Source organism: Notechis scutatus, chromosome 2, assembly GCF_049901735.1.
Source record: "Notechis scutatus isolate UNSWTSFEM ecotype Mainland chromosome 2, rNotScu1.2, whole genome shotgun sequence".
NCBI lineage: Eukaryota > Metazoa > Chordata > Lepidosauria > Squamata > Elapidae > Notechis > Notechis scutatus.
The window spans coordinates 57279458-57290635 of record NC_142010.1 but is presented as its reverse complement, the minus strand read 5'-3'; the positions used below and the strand labels follow the sequence as shown (position 1 = coordinate 57290635).

At 40.5% G+C, this 11178-nt stretch overlaps 1 long non-coding RNA gene across 1 annotated transcript; it reads right to left on the bottom strand.

Moving 5' to 3' along the window:
• Positions 1-692: 692 nt before the first annotated feature.
• On the bottom strand, positions 693-5398 carry LOC113418363 (uncharacterized). Its single transcript, XR_003371749.2, has 2 exons — positions 5261-5398; positions 693-1859 (listed from the first exon to the last, which is right to left on the bottom strand). It is a non-coding gene; the product is annotated as an uncharacterized LOC113418363 (long non-coding RNA).
• Between the last annotated feature and the right edge of the window lie 5780 nt (positions 5399-11178).

The window sequence follows — 11178 nt, the reverse complement described above, 5'->3', positions numbered from 1 at the left end:
TTTGGAATTCTTTTTCTCTCCCAGGGTGGGAGCATCTGATTCTTCTCCAACACTATTACAGTGCTGTTCTGTACAATTTTAGGAATGTTACTCTGCTGATATGTAGACCAAATCCTAATCTCTTCTACATAGAACATAGTTGTTTAGGCATACCAACAATTAATCTATTCTAAAATATACACCGACTTTATTGAAATATAAAGACATATTTAGATGATAAAACCAGAAAACGTTAGGACTGAACAATACAATAAATAGGCTCTTTCAAAATATCTTTTTGGACTGAATTTCTATTTTATTATGAAAATACATACATACATACATACAAGACTAGACTTAAAATGAGTTTGAAATCACAACCACACTTTTCCCCAGTATGCAGGTACATTTGGGGGGGGGTGTTTCCTATAGTCTAGCAAAGGGAAAAGAATGTTTCATCAAGGTAGTTTAAGGAACCTCTGCATTATTTGGTTTATTTGATTCAAGAGATAAAAATGTAATGGTAAATCTTGCAAACTTAGATTAGGAACATGAAATTCGACCAACCATGATCCTGTTGTGATATTAAAGCCCTAAGAAAGGCAGCAGGTTGTATAGTTAACTCCGTATAGGCAAAACCACTGCCCTAAAACTATGCAACCTACTACCTCTTCCTAGGAACCCCACCATATCTTCTGTAATTCTTCTTTAAAAAGTCATTGTGAAAAGTTGTGCACATCTTTAAAGATTATGCAGTATAACATGCATGCAGCTTCATTACCATTGTTCATTAGTGGTAAACAGGAAACATCCTTAAGTGTTAAATATTTTGCCATAAAATGATTCATATATACATAAGTATATCCCCAGTCCATTTGAAATAAAACAATGGTTACTTTCTTACAAGTACAGTTTAGTTTCACTAGAATGTATTTATGAAATAGACATTCAGTAACACCATGAACTAATGCATAAACATAGTAAGTAAAATGATTATTACACCCTCTTATAGTTTGCCAGTAAAAACAAAGACACTTGTAATTTATTTTAAACCAAACTGCAAATCATCAAGAATACTGTAGAATTTTTACTCCTCAGGGAAGGCAATAGATTGTATAGTTATCTCCTGAAGAGGGCAAAATAACTACCCTACAACTATACAATCTACTACCTCAACCTGATAAGAGAAACATATTTAGAAAGTAAATTTGTTCAGATAATATTCCTTTGAATTTGGTTCTAAAAATGTAGCAGGAAACTTTTGAGTTCACATGCCCCCTTCCCTTTGAAGGCCTTTTGAATTATGGAAAACAGGTATTAGGAATAGAAAAATAATGCCCAAACTGGTCAAAAGTAACTTGAACACAAAATATTTACTTTTTTGAATTACCTTTCCCTAAGTTATTTCCCTCTCAAGTCTCCCATAGCATGGCCAACTTTAAGTATTATATGGCACCTAGTGCAAGTTTCCTGTTGCTCACTTTCTTGCTTCCTTGAAATAATGTTCAATATCTGCCACTGCAAGCAGTTTCAGAATAAAATCAGACTAATGTTGCTGATGATTACCTGCTTCCTTAGGAAAGACAGTAGACTGTATAGTTATCTCCCAGTGGTGGGTATGACCCTAAAACTATACAACCTACTACCTCATCCCACAGAACAGTATCTTCATTTAATAGATGGCAATGTCTTTTTAAAAAGGATGCTAAACAAACATCTCTCCAGTTGTTTAATTGTCTACAGTATTTCAAAGATGTTCTTTCCAGTTCAATATCCAAATGATTCAGTCTGGGAAACTTCTTTGGATGAAGAAATTAAGTGCAAATATTGATGCAAGACAACTATTATATAGCGTTCCTCATTCTATTCCACTTTCAAACCTAAAAGGAGGAAGGAAAGTTAATGAAAACCATCCTAGATAAATAAAAGCATGCAACTGCAATTTCAGCAGTAAGAAATGCCAGATGTTATGATAATACATTAATGGGGCAGGAAATCAATCCTATTCTTTATAGTTAAATAAAACACAGGTTGTAAATAAAGAATATTTTGATGCATTTGTTATATGAAAATTGCTCTGGTAGATACTAACATTCAAGTTTTGGAAATTTTGAATGAACTATAGGTGTAGTGTCATTTTTCTCTATGTCAAACATAATTGATGGAAAACAGGAAGAAATAGACAGGGACAAGTTGGGTGAGAATGAATAACATGACAGTAAATATAGGGGTCATACTGAAACTTGAATCCCAAATATATCCACGACTATGAGATATATATATAGTTTAAAACCATAGGGGCCCATCATAAATCTAAACTTTACTATATTTGAGTGGGATAATCAAAACACTTGAATAAGGCTTATACTCCTGTGAGTGGATATCAGAATCCATGTGACAAATTGCCCTTGCAATATTCTGATAAACTTATCTAAATGATTAATTTACTATGTTAAAGGTATGGCTTGTGTTTTAGTACATTGGGAATGAATTGAACATATTACATTTGCTTTGTAATACATTGGCTGTGATGCATATAATTTTTTAAAATACACATAATTATTTCTCAAATGTTAACAGCTCCTGAAGTTTATAAAATACTTGATCTAAGGTAATTGTATTCAATTGCTTCTTCTAAGGACAAATATAAAACTGAAGAGGAAACATGACAGCTTATTCCTATAAAATAACTGTACTTGTATTCAATAATTTGATTTAATAAATTTGTGAATCAGATTTCATGTCATTATTTGAATGGGCTAAAGCATCAAGTTACTTGAAATTCATAAATTTCAATGAAGCACTAATCCATCATTGTGCTAGCTTCACTTTCAAGACAAAAGTTGTCATTTCTCCCCGACAACTGCACATCCATAAACACTTGAGGTTTATTGGCAGCAGCAATCACTCAGCATTTGTAGCAAACAATCAAAAGGCATCCACCGTTTGGTTATTTCAATTAGAAAGTGCTTTAATCTTTTAGGAAAAGATCAAACTAGGAAAAGATCAAACACACTGAAAGCAGTACCCACATTTGACAGTTGCCTGAACTGTCATATATACTAATTTACTCTAATTAAAATGAAACCAAACCCTTTTCAAACGGCTTTGTTTAGTAAATCCTTATTCAGAAATGCACAAGTATTTTAAAATTTAAAGAGCCAAAAGTTTGCTTTGAAAATTGCTATGTGAACTGATTCTATATTCCTTGAATCTCAGACCTAACATTAACATATTCCCCACATATACAAACTCTTGGAAGTTCTGACTTAGAAATAAAGTCCTACCCTCCTTGTATACAAATAAGGAATCTTTTTGGAAGTCTGACTGGCTTAGCTTAAGGTAAAGCAAATCAGTCTATTCTATGCTTTATCTTAGCGGTATCTTAATATCTATTACAACAGTTTTCAAAGAACCTTAAGAGTTGCTTTTTGAACAAATTACTAATTTAATTTCAAGAAACTACATATGCAGGAAGTTTTCTGAAAGACTTCATCTTAGGTTTATGTCTGGAAAAAAATCTGCATTCCCTAATCATTTCAAATACTCTCAGTTTGAAAGGTTAACTTTAACTTGACAGGACCAAAATCCGCAGTGGCAAAAGAAAAGGTTTAAATGCATAGTTTTAAAAGCATTTTCCTTTCAAGACAATACTGTACAGTCATCTCATCCAAGGGCAATGCTCCTCCTTTCCCAGCCCTACAGAAATAGATACACCTTGTCAGCTTTCTAGTAGGAGGTAACGCCACGGTCATCCCATGTAATGAAATTTCACTAGATAAAGAATTTTTTTTTTGCAACCTTAGGAAGATACAGGAAGGGAAGCTGAAAAAACTAGCCAGCTGTGCATTAAGAAAACACTGCTCCCAGATTATAATGGTTTAATGGTTGGATTGGAGGTAAAGCCGTATCCAAAAAGAATAATTAGCAAACTTGCTAGCAAGAAAGCAAGAAGGGGGTGGGGGGAACCCGACACTCAAAATCCATTCTGGCTTTCGCACCTCCAACGAGTCCCAACACGATCTGCCGATTAAAATAGCGGATGGCTTAAACGGGGAGAGCCACAAAAAGTGGGGGGAGGTCACCTCCCCCTGTCTCTGACGAAGTTACCACACTGCTTCAAATTCAAACCACTTAAAAAGTTTTCCAAGCCGAGACGGGTTGTAATGTGCAAATCAGCTAAAGAGGCGCCAAAGATTTGAGTGCCAGATCCCTTGGGAGATCCCGATCCTCCAGCTGTTTCTCAAAGGAAAGAAAGAAAGAAAAAGAAAGAAAGAAAGAAAGAAAGAAAGAAAGAAAGAAAGAAAGAAAGAAAGAAAGAAAGAAAGAAAAAGAAACTCCCTCTAAGGAAAGGAGCGGGCTCGCCAAGCCAGCGTGGACAGGATTTACTGTATTCTCCGATCAGAAGGAAAAGACCGCGCGGGAAGGAGGAGAGGCGGCGCGCCTCGTGGTAGCAAAGCCGCTTGCCAAGAAGCAGCCCCCACCTCCTTTCTTTCTTTCTTTTTTTTTTGGCTCTGCTCCGGCCCGAGAGGCTTCGGGCCATCGGGAGCTCCCGCCTTCCAGCAACAGGCCTCCCGCCCCTCAAACAAAAAAAATTATCACTCTGTCGCGCGCGCGCTGCCATCCCCCCTGCCCGCCCGGGGCTCTCGTGGTCCGAAGCTCGAGCCAGTGGGGTGGGGGGGGAGCTCGAAGGCGCGCGGCGAGAAAGAAGCTACGACAGCGGTCGGCCGGCAATAGGCGGGAAGCGGGGCGTCTCGAGAGACGGGGCGGGGCTTGCCCATCGTGCTTGGGAGTCCCCGCCGCAGCATCATCTCGCGCCCCACCCCCTTTCCTCATCCCTCCCCGGCAGCCAAGGTCTCCCTTGCCCATCTCGAACTTGCTACGGGAAGTGACGCGCCCACCTAGGAGAGGCATCTCCGGCCAATCGCGAGAAGGACCACGGCCCAGAGGCCAATCGGTCGCCGCCGAGTGGGCGGCGCTTCTCGGACCTTCAGGTTTGTCAGGGAAGGCGCGGCAAGGAGAGGGAAGGGGGGGGGGGCAAGGGGAAGGAAAGGATGCAGGGCTAAAGCGGGCAGGAAGAAAGGGCGCGAGGGAGCGGGGAAACTTCGCCCTTTTTCTCCCTGCCGTCCATCGCCTCAGAAGTAGCAAAAAGATCGCCTGGAGGCCTAAAGCCGTTCTCCCGCGCAGGCGAAACAAGCACGCTTCCCGTGCGAACAGGCCAACGTCTTCTTTCGCTGATCCCGCGTCTCCCCTCCCTTGCTCGCGATCACACGACCGTTACCTGCGATTCCCGTCTCTACAGCACCATCCAGGACCCGGATGGAGTCGTCTTCGGTAGCAGCGGCAGCGGCGGCGCTACTGCAGCAGTGCTACCGCCTTTCACAGCGTTGGATCACGGGAAAAAAAAAAAACGAATGACGTTCCCACCCCCTCCCCAAAGCGCCGAAGAAAGCTCCGCCTTCCGACCGTGTGGCGAGTTAGGAGGGCGGCCAAGCCACCCGTCCGTTACCCCGTTTGGATGCAACCATTGGCGTAGAGTAGGGATAGCCCCGCCTCTTTGATAGATCGCGAGTTCTGATTGGAGATGAGCGCTCCTGTGGCAGCAGCTGGCTTCCTTACCTGGTTGGGGCTTGAATGCTGCGGACTTCGATTCATCTCTTTCTGATTTTTTTTTTTGTCTTTTGCCAAGGCGGGAGAATGTCTTCCCATTGACAGGGGAGAGGGGGGGGGGAGTGAGCATCAATCCCGCCGTAACATAATCACCCCATCCTTCCTTGGAAGATGAGTCAGAGTGAATCCCGCGAGGTTCGATGCCAGCATTCGCGGAAATATATCTGCTCTTTTCTTCCACCCAGCAGCACCCCTCCTCAGAAAAAAAAAAAATCTAAATTAGGATCCGCCCTTCGCGATCCTACTTGCAAATCGCATTGAGATCCCATGTAGAAAGGTTTTCAGATCGCCTTCCTGATCGGAAAGCCACTACGTCAGAAAACTAATTGAGTAATCAGGTAGGGAAATACAAGCATGGCCAACACGGTTAATTCTGTGTGGCCGCGCTTGTATTTTACCTGATTATTCAGGTGATATTCTGATTGTTCAGGGGATCCGGGTTCAGTTAGGCTTTCTCTCCGGTAAATATGTATAGGGCTGCAGCTCCCATTACATTTTGCTGCAGCGTGAAAACACACGGCATGGCAACCTCTCGGGCATGCGGAAAATGGAAACCAGGAAAATGGAACCTTCCAAGAAATCCGAGTCCTGTGGAATTTGAGGGAAGCGCGTTTGGAATTGGGTCAGACGCTTCTTCAAGCAAACGGACAGTTTTGAAAAGAGGCGTCATAAAAGGCCAATGCTGGTGATGCACTTGGACCGGCAATCTGAGAGAAAATTGATTTGCGGTGTAGATGTCTAGGGTTCTTTTGATGGATTATGTGCCTTCAAGTCATCTGTGACTACACGAAAGAAAGAGAAAAAAAAAATCGTGATGCTGCTTCACATCTGTGATTGCAGCTTTCTTACTGCTATAACTATGCAATTTGCATATAAGTATCTTGTGGGAGCAGATTTAAAGTAGAGGACATGTTCTCTTTACTGAAGTGCTAATTTAAATTTAATCTTCAAAAATTATACTGTATAACTTACACCCACACAATAATTAATTTCTGTATAGCAGATTCAGGGAACTTTAGGCTGCACAAGGGCTGTTTCATAATAGACACAGTATGTGCAATGGCTTATGTTCTGTATTTGTGGGCTCACTTGGTTGTAAAAAAAATGTTCAAAGCACATAGCTTTAAGGCTTAAACAGTTCCATTGCTTCTTTTCAACAGACGAACACTGAAATTCTCCATGCTCCTTTCTGTTAAAACTCTACTTATGCAAAGCATGTGATATTTTATCTGCAGCTATTGCCTCTTTGCATGAGATCCCAAGAAAGCAGTCATTCTTCAAAAGATTTTTTTTTTTCAAAAAAAGCAGAAGTTCACATGGGGGAATAGTAGCTGTTAGTTTTACTTCCTTACTTTTAACTTCTTTGTAAAGGGAGCACCATCATCATTATGTGTTCTTCCTCTTTTTTGTCCTCAGCTTCTCTCTTTGTTTTCAGCTTCTCTCTTTGAATATATAATTTGGAGAGGGGAGTCTAATTGTTTATTTGGATATTGAGATGGCATTAGCAGGCTTGGTTGATAATTTCTATAAGGCAATCTATAGGGGATGTTGTAGTCTAAGTCTTCCAACTCTGTTATTTGTACATAGTCAGGAGTAGGGAACATATATTAGCTACAGAATTCAAAAAGGTCCAGGACTGGACAAAACAGACTATGTCCTAAAATATATACAAAGGTAGAATTATTAAAATAGCCCATCATACCATGCCCCATATACTTCAATATGTAGAAAATATCTGCATTTTTCAGATAAATACAATAACCAATCTGAAAAAGCTAATATTAACATTCTATAGCAAGCAGGCGACTGAGTTCTAGTTGACTGGGTGACATTGGGCCACTCTCTCTCAGCCCAACACACTTCATAGGACTGTTGTGGGGAAAATTTGAAGAAGGTATTTGGTATAAAAATAATAAAGACAGTAAAAAAATCAAGCAAGCAAGTAAGAGGAAGCAGTAAAAATCTTATGAGGGCTCAGTGACCCATATCACTTGGTCATTAAATTTGCCTTCCAGGAATTGTTTTATTAAGCTAAATGTTGAGCAACCCCATGGCTGGAGCTGTTAACTAAGAATAATCATGCTAGCTCTGTGATGGCAAACCTACGGTATGCCTGCCACAGGTGGTATGCAGAGCTATTTGTGCGGGCACACAAGCCCCAGCCAAACTTACTTCACTGTGCATGCGTGTGCCTCCCAGCTGATTTTTTGGCCTCCCAGAGGCTTGAGGGAAACCTCTGCAGCCTTTGGAGGCCGAAAAACAGGCCCGTTTCATCACTTCCTGTATTTCCGGAAATACCGGAAGTGATGAAATGGGCCCATTTTTCGGCCTCCAAAGGCTGCAGAGGCTTTCCTTGAGCCTCTGGGAGACCGAAAAAGGCCTCAAGCAGGCCTAAAAATCAGCTGGGAGGTGCACACATGCATAGTGCAGGTAAGGGGGCGGTGGGAGGGATCGTGCGCACATGTGCAGTAGGCGTGGGAAGACAGCGCGCATTGCCTTCTGGGTGCTGGCACGCAAACACGAGTGCAATTTTTTGCACAGGAGCCCAAAAAGTTTAGTCAACACTGTGCTAGCTCATGAAATTATTTAAAATGACATCCTTTTGTTCCTGTCCCTTTTTTCACTGTTGTTTCTGTAATGAATTTCCTGTTTCAGTGAAAACAGAATTACTATTGAAATTGGTACAAATGTATAAGTAATTGTGTTGGCTGAGAAGATCGGATTTTATAATTTGCTATATACACTGTTGCATAGAAATGAATCAAACATTTTCTCTAAATGGTTTCTAAAAGATACTGAAATTTCAGTTCTATTTTCTATCATGAGAGGGAGCCTGAGTTCCACTTTCATTCATGTGTGTGTGTGTGTGTGTGTTTGTGTGTTTTATATATATAATATATTTATATATATATAAATTCTTACAAATCTTTGCAAAGAAAAATATTTTACTTCTAATGTTGGGCACAGCCATTTTTAAAAGAGTCACAGGAAATAAGAATGAATATCACTTCAGCCTTACAGTGTTCAAATACTGCTCATCCATCTCAGTTGAAGTATTAAGACTTTTTGCATTGTATTATCAATTTCATATTTTATTCTAAGAAAATTATTGTATGGTATAGCCATTTATTTTCATTGTACTCCCAGTAAGGAGTATGGGAATACCCCCATTGTATTCCCAAGCGGTGAATAATGCCTATTTGTTGAAGGGGGTGATACCACTGCCCTGAAGGACATTAGTGTAACCCCTTCTTTAAAAGCCATTCTTGAACTTCACAGTATTAGAAAACATTCTTCTGTTTTCCAATTTTCCCTTTTCAAGAAAGATTGTTGAGAAGATGGTTAGCACAAGGCTACCAAGAATTGCAGATGAAGCAGATTATCTGAATTCATTCCAGTCTGGGTTAGGTCAGGGCACAGCACTGAAACGGCCTTAGTCACACTTGTTAATGACCTTTGAAGGGATCAGGATGGGGTGGTGCAACCATTCTGACCCTCCTGGATTTCTCAGTGGCTTTCAGCACCATCAACCATGGTCTCCTTCTGAACCAGCTTTGGAGGTTGGGAGGCACTATGTTATAGTAGTTCTTCTCCTTCCTCTGCAGCTGATTCCAGTTGGTGTTAATAGGAGCCTTTTGCTTCTTTTTAACATCTACCTGAGACAACTAGGGGAGGTCACCTGTCAGTATGGTATGATCAATATGCTAATGATACCCAACTATCTCTATCCCTAGCCAGACAGTGATGTTGGGTGCTGGCCAGATGCCTGGAGGCTGTAAGGGTCTGAATGGGGAACCACCAGCTTGGACCCAACCCTGGCAAGACAGAATGGCTCTGGATTTTTGTTCCCCACTCCCCAGACCCAAGTGATATTCTATCTTTGGATGGGGTGGAACTTCCCTAGATTGAGCCAATGCACAATTTGGGAGTCCTGGACTCATGGCTTTTGCTCCAGGAACAGGTGGCAACTGTGACTAGGGAGGCCTTTGCACGGATTTTTTGGGTGCACCAATGTTGACCTTTCCTGAACCCTGCTGACAGTCAGTCATGTCTTGGTCATCCCGTTTGATTTCTGCAATGTGTTCTGCATGCAGCTACCCTTAAAGACCACTCAGAAGCTTCAACTAGTCCAGAATGTGGAGGCGTGTACAGTGACAAATGCCCCTAGGTTTAGCCATGTAACATCTCTGTTGTGAGAAGTGCACTGGCTTCCCAGTTTCCTTCCTTCCGGGTGCAATTCAAGATGCTGGCTATTACCTTTAAATCCCTATATGGCACAAGGCCAGATTATTTGTGGGACTGCTTTTCACTAAAGGCATCTATCCTATCAGGTTAGATAGGGTGGGCACTGGGCGTGATTTTCATCCCTTCCCTGAAACATTGCCATCTTTATGAGAGCTGGGAAGTGATAACAGATAAGAGATAACAGATAATCAGAATTGGAAGGGACCTTATAGGTCATCTAGTCCAACCCCGCACTTGGATCTCCAAGTGGGAGATCCTACACCATTTCTGACAAATGGCAGTCCAATCTCTTCTTGAAGGTCTCAAGTGATGGCACTCCCACAACTTCTGAGGGCAAGTGGGCCCTTTTGGTGGCAGCCCCTGCCCTATGGAACACTGCCTCCTGAAGTTTGGAAGGCCTCTCTAGCTTCCTAAAAAGCACTGGCTTTTTAGACATGGCTTTTCCCTCAAGTACTGGGATAGGATGAAGTGCCAGGTATTATCAGAAACCATGTGTTAATGTATGTTGCTTTAATAGTTTTAATATGCTTGCTTAAGTATTTATGCTTGTTTAAGCCTTGATTGGGAGCCATTTGGTATAAGTTGAGAAGCTGTATAATTGTTATAAAAATAAAATATGTGCAGAATTGTACTTAAATTATTTTATATTTGTACTGTGAAATTATAGAATCTGCATAAATACAGTATTTTCCTGTTGCAGCAATAAGATAAGAAATTATTCATAAACATTCCATAGTTAACCATTTTTAAATGGTCCGCTTTTGTTCTCTGACTGCATTAAGTTTGAATCTGTCATTTTGATTGATGGAAGCTGACTCAACAGGGAATGACAATTCGTCACTATCCAATAATAGACTTCTATTTTTACTGTACATAATCTTGTTCTGTATCTTATACAGTGAAATATTAATAAAATAATTCAAATTCTTATTTTTAAAATTATCCAGACTGCATTTTTCAAATATTTGTTTGCTACACAAAAGCAGATTGTATGACATTTACTCAAAGATCAAAGGTCTTATTCAGATCTTCAGTAACTTAAGCTGTAGATCGAATAAATTCATAAGTAATGTTCTTGCATCATAGGCAATCATTTCTCTAATAATTTTTCAGATAGGCAACCAGTTGCTACAATTTTACTACTCAGCATCTGAAATTGAGAAAGAAATTTTGTATCTTAGTAAGAAATGTGAACCTTGATCCAGAGTTTTCTTATTCAAACCACAGTTCTGTTAAATGCTTCATTAATAATTTTCAGTATGTTTCTTGTAACTCTTTATCAAT